At 37.5% G+C, this 19229-nt stretch overlaps 1 pseudogene across 1 annotated transcript in view; it reads left to right on the top strand.

Moving 5' to 3' along the window:
- The window catches only part of LOC135363090 (alpha-mannosidase 2-like), a 144584-nt pseudogene that overhangs the window by 79376 nt on the left and 45979 nt on the right, over positions 1–19229 (top strand). The window lies entirely within an intron of this gene.

Below are 19229 nucleotides of genomic sequence, written 5' to 3'. Positions count from 1 at the left end.
TGGGTATTTACCCCAAAGATACAAATGAGGTGGTCCGAAGGGGTACGTGCACCCGGATGTTTATAGCAGCAGTGTCCACAATAACCAAACTATGGAAGGAGCCAAGATGTCCATCAATAGATGAATGGTTAAAGAAGAAACGGTATATATGTGTGTGTGTGTGTGTGTGTGTGTACACACACATATACACACATACACACACAATGGAATATTATGCAGCCATCAAAAAAAATCTTGCCATTTGCAACGATGTGGATGGAACCAGAGGGTATTATGCTAAGCGAAATAAGTCAATCAGAGAAAGACATGTATCATATGATCTCACTGATATGAGGAATTCTTAATCTCAGGAAACAAACTGAGGTTTGCTGGAGTGGTGGGGGGTCGGAGGGATGGGGAGCTGGGTGATAGACATTGTGGAGGGTATGTGCTATGGTGAGCGCTGTGAATTGTGTAAGGCTGTTGAATCACAGACCTGTACCTCTGGAACAAATAATACATTATATGTTAAAAAGAGAGAGAGAGAGAAAAGATAGAAGGAAGGGAAAAATGAAGGGGGAGGGGGGAACCGGAGGGGGAGATGAACCATGAGAGACTATGGACTCTAAGAAACAAACTGAGGGTTCTAGAGGGGAGGGGGGTGGGAGAATGGGTTAGCCTGGTGATGGGTATTAAAGAGGGCACGTACTGAATGGAGCACTGGGTGTTAATACGCAAATAATGAATCGTGGAATGCTACATCAAAAACTAATGATGTAATGTATGGTGATTAACATTACATAATGAAATAAAAAAAAAAAGAAATAAAATAGGCAGAAACAAGTGGGGAACTGATGGTAGAGCACTGACCTAGGGAAGTATCCGTTCAAGGAAATTACTATTGACAGTGGCATGGGCCAGAAGGATACCCATGATAGTCTTTGCTGAAGAAAGAATCCCTCCATTTGTTCACCAGAGTTGGCATAAAACAATGAATATACAGGCATAGCCACCTTGGATGGTAGCCCTTTGGACCTTTGCAATCAGGCTGGCTCTATGCATGTGGACTTACATTCCTTATTATATATTTTATATATTATATAACTTACTCTTCTCCATCACTGCATTTTTCTTCCCCTCCTTTAGGCATTATTAACAAACTGGTTATTTAATTTATTTATTTCTTGCTGTCTGTCTCCCTTGCTAAAATATTAGCTCCATGATGGCAGGGAACTACCTTGCTTTTGAATCCCCTGGCAAATCCCTTGCTTTTGAATCCCTTGCCAAATACTCGTCAAATAAACTAACTCTAGGTAAGAGAGGGGCTTTAATGCCAAAATAAAGACCAAGAGTACCTTTAGCATACACAGGGTCTGGATATCTGCTTCTGTGAGGGTAAGTAAAGGGAAAGTTATCCTAGCAAACCTTTGCAAAGGCTCTACAGAACGACAGAAAGTAGCGCTACATGAAGACTCAGAAGAACAATTTACCTTTTAAAATGATTTATTACAGAGACCAGGAAAACATTGCAAAAAAACCTCTTTGGAGTTCTCAAAAAATTTGAGTCATGATCTCTAAGAAATCTGAAACGGGAAACAAAGAGCCGAGATGAAAAACTGGTGAGATGATACGGGGAAGGGACAAAAGGGAAGGTTATTGGTGGGGGCGCGATGAGTGAGCATCTTTACAAGTGATACTGAAGACTGAGGCTGACATTGTGAAAGAGTGTCCAGTGACACGAAAGAAAAAAACCCATGAGATGCTTTGCAAGAATGCAGAGAAAAGGAAGAGGAGTGGAAACAACAGGAGAGAAGATGATTGGTATGCAGGATAAGATTTAAACAAAAGACAGTGATTTTCTTCAGGAGAAAAAAATGGAGCAGAGACAATGATCAAAGACAGAACTGATGAAAAGTTTTCTGAGCTGAGAAGGTCTGACTTTATAGATAAAAGGGTTAAGTTCTGGGTAATACAAATGAAAAGAGGGTCACTCCTGTTATGTCTTGGTAACTTAGTCCAATTAAAAGGAAAGGGACATATTGTAGAAGTACCCAAGCAGAAAGATATATACTGTGTAATATGGAACAAAAGCTAAACAGACTTAGGTTTCTTCTCTGTAATGAGAAGACTATAGAGTTTTTAAATCATTTTATACTCACAGTTATCTTTCATATGTGAAAGCAACAAAAAAAGACATTTTCAAATATGAAAACACAAAATGAACCATGGGTACTCTTCTTTTTGAATATTTTCTTGATAAAGTCAACTCAGCTGACTAATATTTGAATCAAAAGTAAGAAGGCCTTGAAAATAATGAGACATCGTGAAATGCAGATCATGACTGGAAATTTGGTTACCGGAACTGAAGCTAGGTATGTACTGTAGAAAAAGCTACAGGAATATAGATCTGTGACTTCAGATTATGTTAACATCTAAAAGAGGTGGAGAGTCAAGAGCATATAAGAGATCTTAAATAAGTAATTGTTTTGCCTCAGGAAGATTTAAAAGATAAAAGCTCCTGGTGAGAGTGATATTTCCTACTCAGTTGCCTTCATTTATTGTCCATGTACTGGTGACTCACCACATCCATATCTCTTCTGAGAAAAGTTTGCCAAGTTCTGCCCACAGGCCAGATAGGTAGCTCCATCGGGATGGTCCACCTGTACCTCCATTTCAGTGCGTATAAAACTGAACTCCTGGGGCGCCTGGGTGCCTCAGTCATTAAGCATCTGCCTTGGGCTCAGGTGATGATCCCAAGGTCCTGGGATCAAGCCCCACATTGGGCTCCCTGCTCAGCAGGAAGCCTGCTTCTCCCTCTCCCTCTGCTTGTGTGTGTGTGTGTGTGTGCTCTCTCTCTGTCAAATAAATAAAATCTTTTTTTAAAAATTTTTTTTAAATTAAAAATAAAACCGGATTCCTACTCTCTACTCAAATATTTTGTGGTCCTGAGCTCCTTAATAAAATTTCAGCATCATCATCCAGTTACCTGGGCCTCAATTTTTGAGTGATCATGTATTCCAGTTTTTCATTAGTGTCCCCTTCAGTCCCTGCTCATCTCTGTCTCTTTCACTTTCTCCTTGTACCCAAACAAATACCAGGTCTCTTCATTCTACTTCCTAAACGTATCACAGTTTTGTCCGCTTCTCCTTAACTTCAGTACCAGTGCCCTCCTTTAGGTTGCTACTGTCTCTCCCCTGAGTGATGGCGACACTCCTGTAACAGGTGTCCGTCCCTCCCTCATACATTTGTTGGAGGAATTAAATAAGGTTACATATATGAATTTTATAGTGTAGAATCTGGTACTTAGTAGGCATTTAACGGATACTAGCCATGATGTTTCAGCTGCTCAAAACTCTTCTTTTGTCCACTGCCCTAAGGCTAAACTTACAGACTCTTCAACTTGAATTATGTGTCTACATTTTGGTTTCTCTAGCATCATCTTTCACATTACCCCAGCCTGCACTCTGTGTTTCAGCCCTTCAACTATCAATTCTCTTAACATACCATGTTCTCTTACTTCTAGACCTTTGCTGCCTGGAAACAAAACAAAACCCCCCTACCAGCACATCCCCAGGCGCGCACGCACCCACACACACACACTCTCTTTGCCTGATTGACCCCTGGTTATCGTTTAGGACTCAGCGTAAGTGTTACATTCTCTGGAAACTTTTTCCAGTATACTTGAGTCATATTAGGTGTCGTTCTTGTATGCTCCCATGGGACTGTGTGTCTAACCACTGTTGTCCCACATAGCACATGTATAATATTCCTATGAAGATGCTTGCTATAAACCCCGTGAAGGCATAGGTTGGGTCTTATTCATCATTCTTACATGACACCTAGCAGTCTGTCTAGAAAGTAACCCAGTAATACATGCCAGGAGCATTCAAACTAGGCATTGCACTGGAAAAAATCGATCCTGTGTAGAGATGAAGAGAACTGTGGGCAAAACCTTTCTCTCAGCTTTATCATCTGAAAAAATACTTTAAAAGACTTAAATGTTCAATAATAACCATCGAGGAATTGGTCAAATAAACTATGTTCATAAAATTCTATATAAAGAAGATGCCTGTGCTAGCATGTATTTTGTAATAAAGAGCATAGGATTGGTAAATTCTGAGGCTTAGCTTAAGTTTTTATGAAATCTGCCTTTCACATTCCATGGAGAAAATAAAGAAGACTCGCCTGAATTAAAGAAGTTATGAATGGTTGAATGAAATAAGAAGTACTTGGTATACAAGAGTTGTTTGCTGATTGATCATTAAAAATTGTGGTAGAGAAGGTGACAATTATGAGAAGTTACGTGTAGTAATTGATAGGCAGTTAAGGACAGATTTAAAACTAAGCATCCCTCTGAGGAAAAGTATGTTTGTAGTGATCAATCTTTATGGGAAAATTTTTGCTTTAGGAGAATCATCTTGCATTCAGTATTACCTTCTTTTAAGATCAATAGGAGTTTTGGGTACTTCAGTATAATTTGTTGTGGGTATAGTGTTTCGCTTCAGATTGCATTCAACTGCATGTAACAAAAAGCGTGCTACATTGGCTTCCCAAGAAACCAAGTTTCAAAGTAGTAGGTAGTCCGGGCCTTGTGATGTGTTCCATGAGGTCATGAAAGGACCAGGCCCCTTTTACCTCTCAGCTCTGCATTAGCCTGTGGTGGTTCTCATGGTTTCAAGATTGTGCCTGGTTCTCCAGACATTGCATTGTGTTCCAGCCAGGAAGGGGTAGGAGGAGCAAAGGATGAAAGTTATGCCACTTGAGTCTGCTGACTTTTATTAAATTGAGGATACAATAATTTTCTGGGAAGCTCCACTTGCTGAATTCTAATTATATTTCATTGGCCAGAACTGTGTCACGTAGCCACAAGCATGGAGAATCAAGGGCTTTTTTTTTTTTTAAAGCTACGATTACTGTCTTCCTAAGTAAAATTGAGTTTCTGTCAGGAAAGGAGAATATGGGAATGGCTATTGGGTAGGCAACTAGCATTATCTACTCATTAGGTTCATTAACTAGACGACTCAGGCCAGCTACCATATTTTCTGATCATGGACTACTCTTCCCTGCCCTCTTCCTCTCAGACTGGAGTTGTATTCTGCACACTGTGGAAACAGGTCTGTGCTGAATAAATCAGTCCTGGATGCTAGAAGCTTCTTAAAATCCTGTTCTCAAGACTCTCCTACCAGTTAGGTAGTAAAATCATATCTAACACAATTATTAAAGAAACAGATTTTCCATTTATTCTAAAACCAAAACATAATTAGATATTGTAAAATTAAGAATTGGGATAGAGATAAAGTAAAAGCATATATGTCCTGTTGGGATTTGGGGTATTCATATATAAAGAAAATATTCTTAAATGTTTACTGTTTCTTAGTGACCTATTTAGGGTCATGTTAAAAGATACTTATTCCTTGGTTCAGATAGTCAGCCATTCAGTGACAGATTTATTTTGTGTTCCTGCCTTTGTCGCACTGTGCTGGGATATGTTCATGTTCTCCTTCCCCTTTCATTTCTTGTGTTTTTTTGTTTTTTTGTTTTTTGTTTTTTTTCTTTTTCTTTCTTGTTCAGAACCACAGATAGGGTGTCTTCTATAAGAAGTCTATGCCTTGGACTGCTTGTATAGCCTACCTTTAAATAAAATCCTCAATCCTTTACCTGAAATCTTTTGTGAATTCAGAATTTTTATTTTCTAGGAACATAATATGCATATATGGCATATTATTACATAAATATTTCAGTCTGGGACAGGGCTCATTAAATAATTTAAAATTTCTGAATATTAAGATCAAGTGGAATAAATAATTTTATGTGGCTTCATGTCAGTTCAGTTTAGGTTTTGCCACCAAATGAGTTTTGAAAAAACCTGATTTTCAGAATTTTTCAGATTTTGCAGATAGAGACTGTAGAGCTATATAATAAAGGTTTGGCAGAATTATGAAATAATTAGTTTAAAGTAATTAGCAAATTCCCTAATAAAGGCACAGTACAGGAGAAAGCACCATCACTCTTCTGACTTGCATTGGATTGTTACTAGCATCATGCTTAAGTGCCTCAACTTTTCCTCTTTGTCCAGCTTCGCATCCCTTCCAAAAATTGAAAAATGTCTGTCTTTCAAGAAATTTTTGCAAGTCAAGTGGTGCTGACTTTTCACCCTCTGTACCACATTCCCGAAGCACAGAGGTATTTAAGTGCTAACTTTTCTTCTTTATAAGAGTCCTTTCCTTGATTCTGCTTGTCTACTAGTGTTCTAGCCTCTTGAATATTCATTAGGCTTCCTCGTTATCAGAATTAAAAAAGAAATTCTTATTCCTTTCTTGCACCTCCTGAAAAAATATTTTTATGGTTTTGTGTTAGGCAGTTTAAAGTTTATGATAGGCAGCTTTAAATAATATAACTATATTTATTATATATACATTTTTACTGTCACTTAGAAGTTTGAAGAAAATATTTATCAGTAGGCTACCATCATTCTCACATACTGATTTCTGAAAGATTTACAACGTGGTCAGAGTTTGTCTCCTTAGTGCTTTCAGGGCATGATATCTTAAATCATTCTTTTCATCAATTTTATGTGAACTTGAAAAGAATCTTCCTTCCCAGGCCCTTATAATTAGTCTACTGTGATTTTGTTCCTAGGTACAAAATTATTTTAGATTTTATTAGCTTTAGATTTTATCTGTGGAAGTGGCTGAACAGACTGCATTTAAAATGATAGTTTTAAGTTTTATTTCTTGAAAAGCAATGGCAAAGTAGTTATGTGTTCAGTGAACACCTGCTAAATTGCCTGGTTAGTCTGTGTTTTAATTGCCTTTTTATTGTTTATACTTTAAATCAAACTTTCTTAACTAGCTGCGTGGTTCTAGTTTGTTGTCAGATTATTATACAGTGAATTAAGTTTATACAAGGTGTTTTAGTTGTGTGGTTTGTCTAATGAAATCAAAGCGATTTTGTTTGTTGCTTCCAACATCTTGCAATTACCTCATCAAGGATCATAATTGGGAGAGTGCAGAAGATGGAGAGGAAAAATGTGTGCCCTCTGTGTGTTGGATTATGATGAGATATTTTGTTACACTGTGAAGGCAGAGTTAGCATGGGGACTACCAACTGTAATCTGGGAAGGATTATAATCATTTCCAGTTATGATATTTGGAAATGCATAACTTGGTAGAACTTAAGAAAAACTTGGGAAAGGAGATGAGATAGTGGCAAAGAAAAGCTGACGTTAGTTTTGCTGTATCTGCCAGATAATGCAAATCTTGAATGATCCTCTTCTGTTATTGCTGTAATGCCAGAGGTTTTCCCCCCGTTAGTTGGAACTGTGTAATGCACCATGAAAGAGAGAAAGTAAATATCTGGACTACGAGTCATTTTTAAAAGTGATTTGTATTAGGGTTGGGCAGGGGGGAAGTGATGATTAAATGAGAGTCCTTAGCTGTTCTGTTTTGTTTTGTTTTCTGGTTTCTTGCACACTCAGTCCTCTGTTCTCTCTCTTCTTTCCTCCCCGTGTCCATCATGTCTTCTGAAATTGCTGAGACAGAGCTAATTAACTCAAAGCAGTTCACAGCATAGACTGAAGTGATATGGCGTATTTCAAAGTCTTCTGTTCTTCTGAACCAGATTTTTTTTCCTTCTAAATGCAGATTAATAAAGCGTGCACTACAAGAGGAACAAGGAAAAGGATTTTAGTGAAGGTATCCCGATCCTGAAAAAGTCAGGAAGGGCTTCAAGCCCATCTTGGACTTCAGAACACTTCACAACTTTGTGGTAAAAGAAAAATTTTAAATAGAGCCTTTGGACTTATTTATTTCATCCTTATTTGGAGAGCAGCATTATTTTATTATTTTATTTTATTTTAGGCAAGAATATTGTATGTGAAATTAGGCTACTTTTCAAAGTAAAACATACCTGGGTTTTAGGGGTTTTTTGTAGGTGCTTAAAATATACTCAAAGTATTATAGGTAGTTGGATGGCTTGTGTGTTTTTCTTCGAATCGTGTTCTTTATCCCTTGTGACATTGTGTTTGCCTTCACTGTAAGTGATGTTTTCTCTAGTGTTTTGTATCTTCTTCAGTTGGTTCATTGGATTGTAGAGTAGAATGTCTTTCCCAGGACCAATACTGTGTCTAAAAGTGTTTTGAAAACAGAAAGTGGTTTGTGTTTTGTTGTTTTCATCATTTTACCTCTTATATGATGGCTCACTTGCATGGAGAGACATAGCACCAATATAAAGTTTTTTTTTTCTTTTTTTCTTTTCACCTGAAAAACCTTACACAGGATAGATTTCTGTTGTTGACAAAGATCTACAAAGGGAATACAAACATATTTGTCGTGTCTGTCTTTAGTAACAAAACAACTTTATTTTACTGCATTAACTTTTAAGGTCTTTTTATTCATGAAAATCAGCCTGTTTATGTACATGTTCCTCCAAAGTTACAGCATTATAGTTATTGGAGAAATGAAATTTTCTCCCAGTAGATGAAAATTACATTTTGATTGAACATCATTCCTTATGCAGTCACCCATAAATATAATGCCTTCTGCTGTCTTTTCAGAAAATGGCTACAGATGTGATTTCTGAATTGACAAGAAAATAGAACATCTTAATGTTTTAGGTAAAGCAGATGGTATTTTTGTTTAAGGCAAAACTCTCTCATAGTGAAAGCAACTTAATTGGTGACAAGACTCTTAGGGTCAGCCAAATTATGTACAGCTTTTGTATCTGTTTCTTATTATTGCTTTAGTACCAAAGGTCTTAGAATAGTTGGAAAGGAGTATTTATCCTTCTTATTGCTGTTTTCTCTTATGCCCTTAAAATAGATGTAAGGTTTTTCAGGCCTGTTTTATTTATAAAAGTTGTAAAATTGCATGTTGATTCTACTTTGGTTATATTTTGGCTTTTAGAAGTGCTTTCCCCATTCCTGAAATATGTAGTTGTACTTTTGACAGTTAACGCCTTATAATATTGAGTTGTAGCTATAACGAGTATTTGCAGCAATAAATTCTGATAACATTTATATACTATTTCGTTTCCATACCATTGAGCTTTGGGCAGCTTTCATGGTCAGGTGCCTAAAAAGAGCACCGTATTGTGAAAGGAGCTCTGGACTGAGAGTCAGGGGCTCATTCTAGTCCCACCTCTGGCACTAACTAGCGTCATTTTTTTGAAACCTAATTCCATTTGCTACACGTGCTGGGAGAGAGGGATCCGAAGTAGGTGATAACTAGAGTTGCATCTAGCTAACAGTGGTTCTCTCGTCTGTTAACACATAAATCGTATATAAAGCATTCATTTGGATAAACACTACGAAAGGAAGTTTTTACGTAGAAAACTCAGCTGTGGAAATTAAGCCAGCTTGTCCAATAACTGGGACATAGGAAACTATTTTCCAGAATAACACCACAATTGCAAAATGGAGACTTACTATAGCAATTCCTTTCCTACCACCACTTATAAAGAGTTAGAACTTACTGAAAGAACAGCTTGTGTTGTCATTACAGCAGCTCAGGAAGGTAGCCTCGATTTCATCTCAGAGAAACTCCCTTAAACCGCAGTCCTGCCATTGGAGGTGATTAGAAGGTTTCCGAGTGAAGGCTCTTTATGGGGTGAATACAGAGCACTCTGATGAAGCAGCAGACCGAGAGCCTTGGGGACATGGGGACTCTGAGTGCTGCGGACGGCCCATCTACTTCTAGCGCACACACTGGAGGGAAATAGGACCACCCTCCTTACCTGCAAGGTTCGGTTCCTTGGAGCCTGACTGCTTGAATTTAAATCCTGGCTCTCTCACTTAAGTGGCTCTGTGTCCGTGAGCAGGTTACTGAACCACTCTACACATCTGTAGATAGGTATGATTCAGGATGTCACAAGTTAGTTGTGAAACTGAGCGGAGTTAATTCAAGTGAAGTACCTCCTGAATGCTAGGCAGTGTTCCAAAGGCAAATTAAGTGCAGCTGCTGGTGTAGTCGGTACTGTTGTTATTACCATTTTGGCTGAAAAACTCTATACCACCTGCTGAGTCAAATTTACTCTGAGTTAAAAATAGCAAAATTATTTCTTTATGGTAAAGTGCTATTTATGAATTACTGCGTTGTCTATTAATATTATAAACAAGCATAATTCTCTACTCAAAGTAATATTTTCTAACAGACAGCTTTCTAGAATACTTACTTAACAATCACATACTTTTCATCTAAACCAAGAACTTGGATTAGAAATATTTTGTGGATTCCTTGGATTTGAGATAGAAGGTATTCTCAGAAATTAAATACTTAGTTGACAATAGCAATTTTAGGTCCCGCTACCATACTGTTTCATGAAGGGCAGCTTCACATTTGCTTTTGAATCTTGTCCTTGCAGAAATGGCTGTTCATAGAATGATAGATTCGTAATATTTTTGTCCCATAAATTTTAAGAAATATATTTCCTATAGTTAACTATAGGAAAAAAAATGCTGAAATAATGTGTTAGGAAGATCAGGTAACATTTATCCCCTACTTGTATTCAAATATAATCCTAATTTTCATTGTAGAGAAAAAGAGTGTTCTGTTCCTTACTGTTCAATTTTTTGCCTCTTAGATGAGACCGTATTTGCTACTTAATCAACTGGAAGCTTTCCGAAAACATCATTTTTTATTTTTCCCCTTACAAATATAAATTCCATTGTCTGGTAATTAAAGAGAAGCAAGACTGTTATTATACAGTTTCTGGAGAAACTTTAATGGGGAAACAGTTAAATATTTGCCTACTTAAGAAGGCCTCTTTTATAAAAATAGAAAGGTTTTTAAACTGGGAGGCCTTGGAAAGTATATGAAAAATCTTGTGCATGTGTGCATGTCTCCAGGGAATGCAGTCTGTGTGAGGTAGTCAAAGATTAGAAAATAAACATAATTTTAAAAGGCTAGGAATAACCACCTTAGTCACTGTAAGGGACTGTCAATCATTTGTTTTTCACAAAGTACAGGTTCAGGGTTTTCGTTGTTTTCTTCGTAGTGTTTGCTGTGAGCACCTGTGCTGAGACAGTGGGGTTGGGCACATCAGGCCTGGTGGTCTGTGGATGAGGAAGTGGGAAGGCATCCTCCCTGGGAGGGACGGTCAGACAGCTGGATACACTTTATTTCAGTCTTTGCCTGGGCCCAGGTCCAAGGACCCCAAGTTTTTCTCATTGATCTTTGCCCCTCTCCACCCAGCCCTCAAGATTTTCTTGTATGCATTTGGTGGTAAAAAGTCTTTGTGCTACAAAACCACAGCTTAGCCCTCATTTTCAAGAGGAATAGTATAACCTGATGTGTTAGTCTCCTCCTGCTGCTGTAATAAATTAGCACAAAGTTAGTCTCTTAAAAAAAAGCACACATTTATTGTTTTACAATGTTGGCGATCAGAAGTCCTAAGTCAGCTTCACAGGCCTAACAGGTTGGCAGGGCTGGTTCCTTCTGGAGGCTCTGAAGGGAGAGTCTGTTTCTTTGCCTTCTTCATCTTCTAGAGGCCACCTGCATTCCCTGGCCTGGGGCCCCTTCCCACATATTCCAACCTCTTGCTTCTGTTGTCATGTGGCCTTCTTCTCAGTTGGACCTTCCTATATCTCTCTTATAAGGATCCCTGTGATTATATTGGACTCAACTGGATAATCTAGGAAATCTCACCATCCCAAGATCTTTAATTTAATTGCATCTGCAAAGTCTTTTGCCATATAAGTTACTCATAGGCTCTGGGGATTAGGATGTGGACATCTTGGGGGAGGGGGGAATGGTAAAGTATTCTGTCTGCCATACCTTGAAACCTGATTTTTGTATTTCCAATGGATAAGTAGCTCCTGAATTTGGGATAATTAATTAAAAAGCATCAGGATAAATCTGTGTGATGTTCCTCAGGCACCTCAAATTCAAGAAGTCTAAACCTGAATTTATCACCTTCATCTTAAAACTTCCTCCCACTACCCATCCTTAGGTGTTCGATCCTGGTTATTGGCACTCCTATCATGTCTATCCCCCCCTAACTGGAAACCAGGAGCTGTAGATTTTTTTTTTCTTCTCGTTTTACTCGGCCTTCTCCAAGGAATCCAAAAAATCCTACTGATAAGATATCCTGCCTGTTTCTCAGATTTGTCCCTCTTTTTGTATTTCTATCACTCCTGTAACTTCGGTCTTCACCTTTCCTGCCTGGGTTATTATAGCTACTTGGTTGGTCTTCTGCTTTTAATCCTGACTCCTTAAATTCTTCCTCCACCTAGCAACAGGAAATATCTATTCAAAATGAATCTGACCATGTTAAACCTTCCAGTCACTCCCTGTAACTTATATAATAGGGTCTGTGCTCCTTATAATGATTTAAAGACACCCATTCCTCACTATGACTTGAGATTTAGCTCCCTTTCTAGCTCATATATTGGCGCTTTAGAGGTTCACTTTACTGTGTAGATTTTAGTGGTATTGGATGGCTTGTATGTCCTGAAAATAACATCCTTTTTCTTGTATCTGTGCTTTTATTCTGATAGTCAAACTACCTAGAGCATATTTCCCTATTTTCCTTTACCTGGCTATCCCTCCCTGCCCTACTTTTTAAAAAGTTGCTTGTTTTTGTTGTTGTCATCATATTTTCTGATTACTTTAAAAATATGTACTTTTTGTAGAAGAGGGTTTTACATCCAGAAGTATTAAAAAGTAGTTGCAGAATATTCACTCATAATACCAGAATCTAGAGGAAGTACCCTGTTAATAGTTTAACTTCTCTTCTGCTGAATGTACTCTGTTGTTAAATATATCTGCAGAATTCTTAGTTTCAAATATTTCTCCTTAGAGAATTTCATTCTGTTTAATTTTAATGTGTTAAGTTTCTGTGGTGAAACTGTTCATCCTTTCACCTACTTACGGAAAGTCTTATCAGTTAAACTCCAGTATCTGGAGCATGTGTAGTTCTCATTCTTTTGTCTTTTTCTCCTTGGTGTTTAATCATGAGGCTCTGTCTTCTGGGATGTCTCGAAATTTTGTATTAAGTGGTAGACATTGTGTATGAAATTTATGTAGTCTCCAGAAAATATTTTCTTCTGGAAAGCATTCAGTCTTCCTCTAATCAAGCGCTGTGCTAAACTGAGGCTAATTCATGTCTTGTTCATCTAGCTCTCCAAGTTTTCAGCTAATAGTCTTGTATATTCTGTGGGCCCTACTCCCTGGTAGGTTCTGAAATGTCGTGAGGGGGCATGTGTGTGGCTCAGTTGGTTGAGTGTCTGACTCTTGGTTTCGGCTCAGGTCATGATCTCAGGGATGGAGTGCCACGTTGGCCTCTGCCCTCAGAGGGGAGTCTGCTTGAGATTCTCTCTCCCTCTCCTTCTGCCCCTCCCCCCCCACTCTCTCTCTCTCTCTTTCAAATAAGTAAATCAATCTTTACATAAAATATCATGAGATGTCTCTGCTCTACCTTTCATCAGCTTTCTGTTGAGGGTTTAAGCTTCCCTTTCTGTAGAGCAGTCCAGTATTTGCCATGTGTACTGATGAGAAAGCTACATGTATACTTGAAGCGTCCTGAGTCCTCACCAAATGCTTTTCAGCCACTCTGCTCCCACAGTGACCCTCCTCTAGGCTTTGCATGGAACTCAGCCATTCTCAGGCTGAGAATTGGCATGCCTCAGGGTAAAATGGCTAGAGAAGAAAGCTCACATCTCTGAAGTTCTTTGCACCCCTTGGCAGTGTTCTCTGTTGCCTGCAGATGATTACCGCATCTCTCTGGGTTTTCTAGTTGGCCGGTAGAAGTGGAGCTCTTGCCTGTCAGCTCCTCCGTCTCTCCGAGAGCCGTGTCTCCTAGAAGCTGAATCAGCCCTGATTTTTCAACTTCAGTCTGACAGTTGAAAAAGGTTCACTTTCTTCTTGTATCTGTGCTTTTATTCTGATAGTCAAACTACCTAGAGCATATTTCTATTGATTTCTAAGAGCACTTTACAAATTTCCCAAATTTGATTTTCTTTTCTTTTTGGATTCTTTAACCTTATTTTTAAGGTAGAAAATGCTTAAGCTTTTGTTATCAATTCTGCTAGCCTTTCACTTCGCTATTTTTGTACCGTTACGGTTAGAGAGACCCTTTGTGCCACAGAGGACATATTTATCTTTTTCTACTAATCTTGTATCATTTTTAATGTTTCTACATTTTTTTAATCTAGAATCAATGTTGGCATATTGTTTTAATGTGTCTGTTTAACCATTTGTCTTGCCTATTATTATAGATATAGAATTGTTTTTTGCTCTTTCTCCCAACAAAAGGATTTCAGTGAGATTTTGATTAGCATTGCGTAGGATTCATGAATTAATTTTGGGATAGTTGGGGTTTTTCGGCAGTCTTTTATTTTTCTCTCCTAGGCAAGTATGTCTCTCCGTTTATTCATTTTTATGTCTCCCAATAAAGTTTTGTCATTTATGCAGTCATTTTGTGTAAAATTAATTTCCTATTTTGAATACTCTCCTGATTCTTAATCATCCTGCCACCTTTTTGTGTGCATCACAAGATGCTCTGTGCGTACCTTTGTCTTATTACCTACCCTATTGTATTGAACTTAACAGTTTCCGTCTCTCTCTTCTAGATTATAGGTGCTTCCATGACAGGGACTATGTAATCACATTCATAAGTTTGTAACTATACAAAACAGGAGGTATCCTTCTCTCTGTCCTTTTATTCTTTTTAAATTATTCATACACCACGTGGTTACTTTGTACATGTATGTATTATATGCACCTGTGTGTTTATTTCCCCCCTCCCATGTTATCTGAACTCTTGTTTCAAGGAATCTTTGTTATCACATACATAGTTTAGTTAATTTCTGTCATTTAGATTTTTATATGCCTTACACAGAAAAGCATTTAAGGCAGCTCAGTGACCTGGGTGAATTAAAACATTCACTCCACCATCCAGTGTGATTCATGTACCAGAGTCCCTGGTCAGGACGCCAGGAGGATTTTGTGAGGAGAAGGAGAGATTTAATTGCTCTTGGGATTCTACTTTGTGTCAGGCCTGAGGTATGTGATTTTCCAAACATTTTATCATTTAACTCCAATAAGAGTCTTATCTCCTGATTTTATAGATGAGGATATTAAGGCTTAGAGAAATGAAATACCTTGCCCAAAGCCTCTCAAATTCTAAGGCCCGTTGTGGGGTTTTCAGCTTGAATTCGTTCGATTCCAGAACCCAGGAATCACAGAACTCTGTGATTTTTGAGACCTGTCATATGTCAAAATGGCTTTTTGTTTTTAATATCTTGATTCTTTTCCCCTTAGTGACTAACATTGTAAGCATTATGTTTTAAATAGAGAAAACTAGGTGGACTATATCAGAAAGACTTCAAGTCTAGAAATTGAAATTTTTATAAACATATAAATCTGTATATTTCCACATTCAGAAAATTCTCTAAGTTTACTACTTTTCTTTAGATTAGGCTCCACTGATGAGGCTACTTAGGGAAGATGTATATATTCTTATTTGAAATGAATTTTTTTTACTATGCTGTCATTGATTAAGAATCAGACACACTGAGCTCTAGTCTGCTTTATTCTTAACTTTCTCTGTGATCTCGGATCTGTCATTTCTCCTGTCTTTGAAAAGGGGTTAATTATATAGCTTGTCGACCTTAAAAGCATTTTTTTGTGGAATTAAAATTATCAAAATGAAAATGATCTGATAAAATTATAAAACCCCATACCAGTAGGCATATTTATGAATGATACATTCTCCTAGTGGGATTTTTGTGCATTACTCATTTATCAACTATTTGTTGAACGTTATTCCGTGTCAGGTACTACACTAGGCACATGAAGTTACTAAACTGCACTTAAAGGGGACTTGCAGATACTTCTCATTTTTATCTCCCTTACACAGTCTTAAATATATGTAATGCTTTTTAAATGTTTTCCTTGAATAGTGTTTTGCTTACCTCATGTCGTGAGGTCATAAGATGAGCTCCTTAGTATATTTTGCAAGATTTTTTCTGTTCCAGTGTTCCGGTTTATAAATTTTCTTTTACAAATATAATATATTGAAATGCAAATAGCTTTCTGTGAATCCCAAAGAAAGAGGCTCCATGAGGATCTTTGGCATCAGTGAGAAAAGAAAATTCTCCACATATGAATTTGGAACTAAGGAAATTTCTATAGGAAAGCCCAGTTGTCAAAAAGGTACTTAATGAGCTTGACCTGTGAATAAAATGATTAAGAAGATGGCCAAGGGGGTAAGGTCAAGTTCAAAGCCTTATTATGGCACTTTTTTGCTGGGTGAGTCTTACCTGCATACCTAACCTCAGTTTCCTACCTGTTCAGTGGGAAAGATGAAAGGCTGTACCTTATAAGTTGCCTGTACAGGCCCAAGGGCTGGGCTGCACAGACAGGAAGCATGCTAAGTGATAACTCCAACGTCACTCTGACCATGAGGCATACTCCTTCCACTCTGCCCTTCATCCAGTCCTAGAAGGAGGTCCATGTGCTCCTAGACTCTTGTTCAGAGTTGGCACGAATTAGATTTGCCTTAAAGAGAGAGTGCCACAGTCATCTTTTTTAACATGGCATGAATCATTTCTACAAAAGGGATGAAGGAATTCTAAATATACTCATCCTCGATAGAGTCTTCAAGGACAGAACCACATTTACGATGGAATTCTAGTTCTTCCATAAAATGATTCCCAATTTGACATAAAGCATGTAGATGTCCTTTCATTTTTCTCTCAGAGTAGATCATAGTCTGTCACCTAATTTGATGGGCAGGTAGCATATGAATGCTTTGCCTCTGTGAGGTGAGGGTTGTTCCTTGTACACAGAGAATTGAGATCATTGCTGTAACCCCAGGTTAAGGGGGCTAGTGTCGTATGAGAACGAGAAGGCTGGATGTGACCTGGTGATAGATGACAGGAGGAAGCTAATGTAAATGTGGGGAAAATCAAGGGGGAAAAAGTTCGGAGTTTCCTTTACAGTTACTTACAAGGTAAAATAGAAATTAACTGTCCCCATTTTTAGGATATAAGTATTACTCTCCTCTTCTTTAGTGTGAATCAGATATTATTAATTTTCAGTAACTGAGTTTGATATTTAGGATATTGAAACCTGTTGGTTTCATTCACAGCTGATGGGTTTAAATGGACTCCTATTTAGGGATGTTGGCAGTATAACAAATATTTGACTACCAAACATAATAAAAATGAACATTTAGTTAATTTTTGATTGTGTACTTATTTCCAAAGGAAAATATTTCATATGTGATTCTCCTTTCTCTGTACTCTACTTAAAATGTATGTAGATGAGAGTTGTGTGTATGTCAGGTAAATTTATGCTGTTGTGCGCTTGAAGAACATGGTGTGAATCTCTAATTATGTTAAAAAAATGATTTTCTTAGTGCAGCATTATACTCATTATATACTCTACACATTCCATTTTTGAACAGATTCCTGGCATGATAATTATATAATCATTCAGTACAGTAGAAACATCATTATGGTCACATACTAATTAGCTACTAAAATGAAACAAAACAGAACCTAGTTCACAGCTTATTATAAAAAGTGATTTAATATTATATAAAACTAAATGTATGGTTAAAATTATTATTTGCTTTAAATGTGAATCTTTTTCCCCTATGGGACACGGGAAGGAATCTGTGTTCTGGATGCTTATTACCTAATTTATTGGTTGGGCACATGTTACATTTTATTATCAGAGCCCTTATGACTAGACCTGTGTAGTAGAGCATCCAACAAACCTGCCAGTAGGAATTCTAGGCTCAGTACCTGGATGTGCCTCAGGGCTTCTGCAGAATCAGGATACTGGCCCGAGTCTTCAGACCATATTATCTCTAAGCCTCTGGGAACATGGGGTTAAGCAGTAAATCACTCATTTCTGGGATGCTGGCTTAAACATCTTTGGTGCTGAGGATAGGTGATCCTCAACTGTTTTTCTTCTCCACGTTGCACATTAGGAATATAGTATTGTCTTGCTGGTAACAATGAATCCTGACAGTTGTGATTATCCAGGTGTGTTTGTGATGGGACAAGTCAGGTGACACGTAAGCTCTGGTAGAGGGCAGTAGGAGGGCACCAATAGGTTGGCAGATCCTTCAGGTAAGTCTGTTAGCATTGCCCTCACTATTCTTTAGAATTGCTTCTGTGGATAAAATAGGGTTTTACCCAGTATGTCAAGACTTCAGTGTCCTTTGTAAATACGTTTTTGACTACACAGCTTCAGCCACTCTTCTCTCGCACATCTATGAAATCTCGGTGAACATAAGTGGTGTAAGCTAGGTTGTGTGATCCTGATGCATACTATAAGCCATTAGGAATTAGAGACATTTTTATTGCTGTGTTGTCGCTTTTGGTATCTCAGAATACTATTTCTATCATAAGAGCTTCTCCCGATAAACCCTTTATAAGTCAAACATTTTATAGATTTTATGCTACATGCTCGCTCTTTTCTTTTGTGTTTTCCTGTTGTCCTTCACTTTAGTTTTGACCACTGCAAGTATTAGTTTTACTTCTTATGCGATTTGCAATGCAATTGAAATACACAGAACACACGTGGAATAAAAGAGCACGACTACGCTTTCTAATGCACTAAATACACAATACTAGCTGGTGTCTGCCATCCTTGATGTAGCTGCTATGGGTCAGGGGGAGATGGGGTTGCTATTTGACTATTCAGTTCTGTGGTCCTGCAGTTACAAAATTGTATAGGAAACCAAAATATTTCAATCAAGAAAATATTCACTAATGAATCAGTGAGTTATATTATTCAAACATCCTCTTTGAAATATCTTTTGATTTATTTGAAGATAATCTGATTCAAATTGATCATAAAGTAAAATCATAAATCTTTCAAAGACTCTGTTTCATGAAGTCTGTGATATGATGGTCTAGAACATTTCTGCTCACAGGCAAAGCCATGAAACAGTGAGGATCTCCAACTAAGAATTCTTTGAATATCAAAGAAATTAAGAAGAGGACTTTAGGAAAAATGATGAAGTCCTTGAATATTTTTTACAAATGTAGTTATGTTTAAAACCATCCTATAAAAATTAAATGTGTGAAGGTGTCATAATGTGCTAATATAAAATATTGTTGGAAAAAGTCTGCCAGAAACTCCAGTTCATTCATTTTTTTGCTCATTCTAAGAATTGCATGTAGTTTTAAATAATTGTCTAAACTTATTTTAATAGTGTGTGTTGTCCTTTTTCTAGCTAGGCCCAGTCAAATCTTTTTTAGCACTATTTGTATAAAATTTTAACACCCTTTTTAA

This window comes from Mirounga angustirostris, unplaced genomic scaffold (assembly GCF_029215605.1).
Source record: "Mirounga angustirostris isolate CCGP_5_RB_7025 unplaced genomic scaffold, mMirAng1.0.hap1 SCAF_18, whole genome shotgun sequence".
Lineage (NCBI taxonomy): Eukaryota > Metazoa > Chordata > Mammalia > Carnivora > Phocidae > Mirounga > Mirounga angustirostris.
This window is presented reverse-complemented; position numbering and strand designations above follow the sequence as displayed.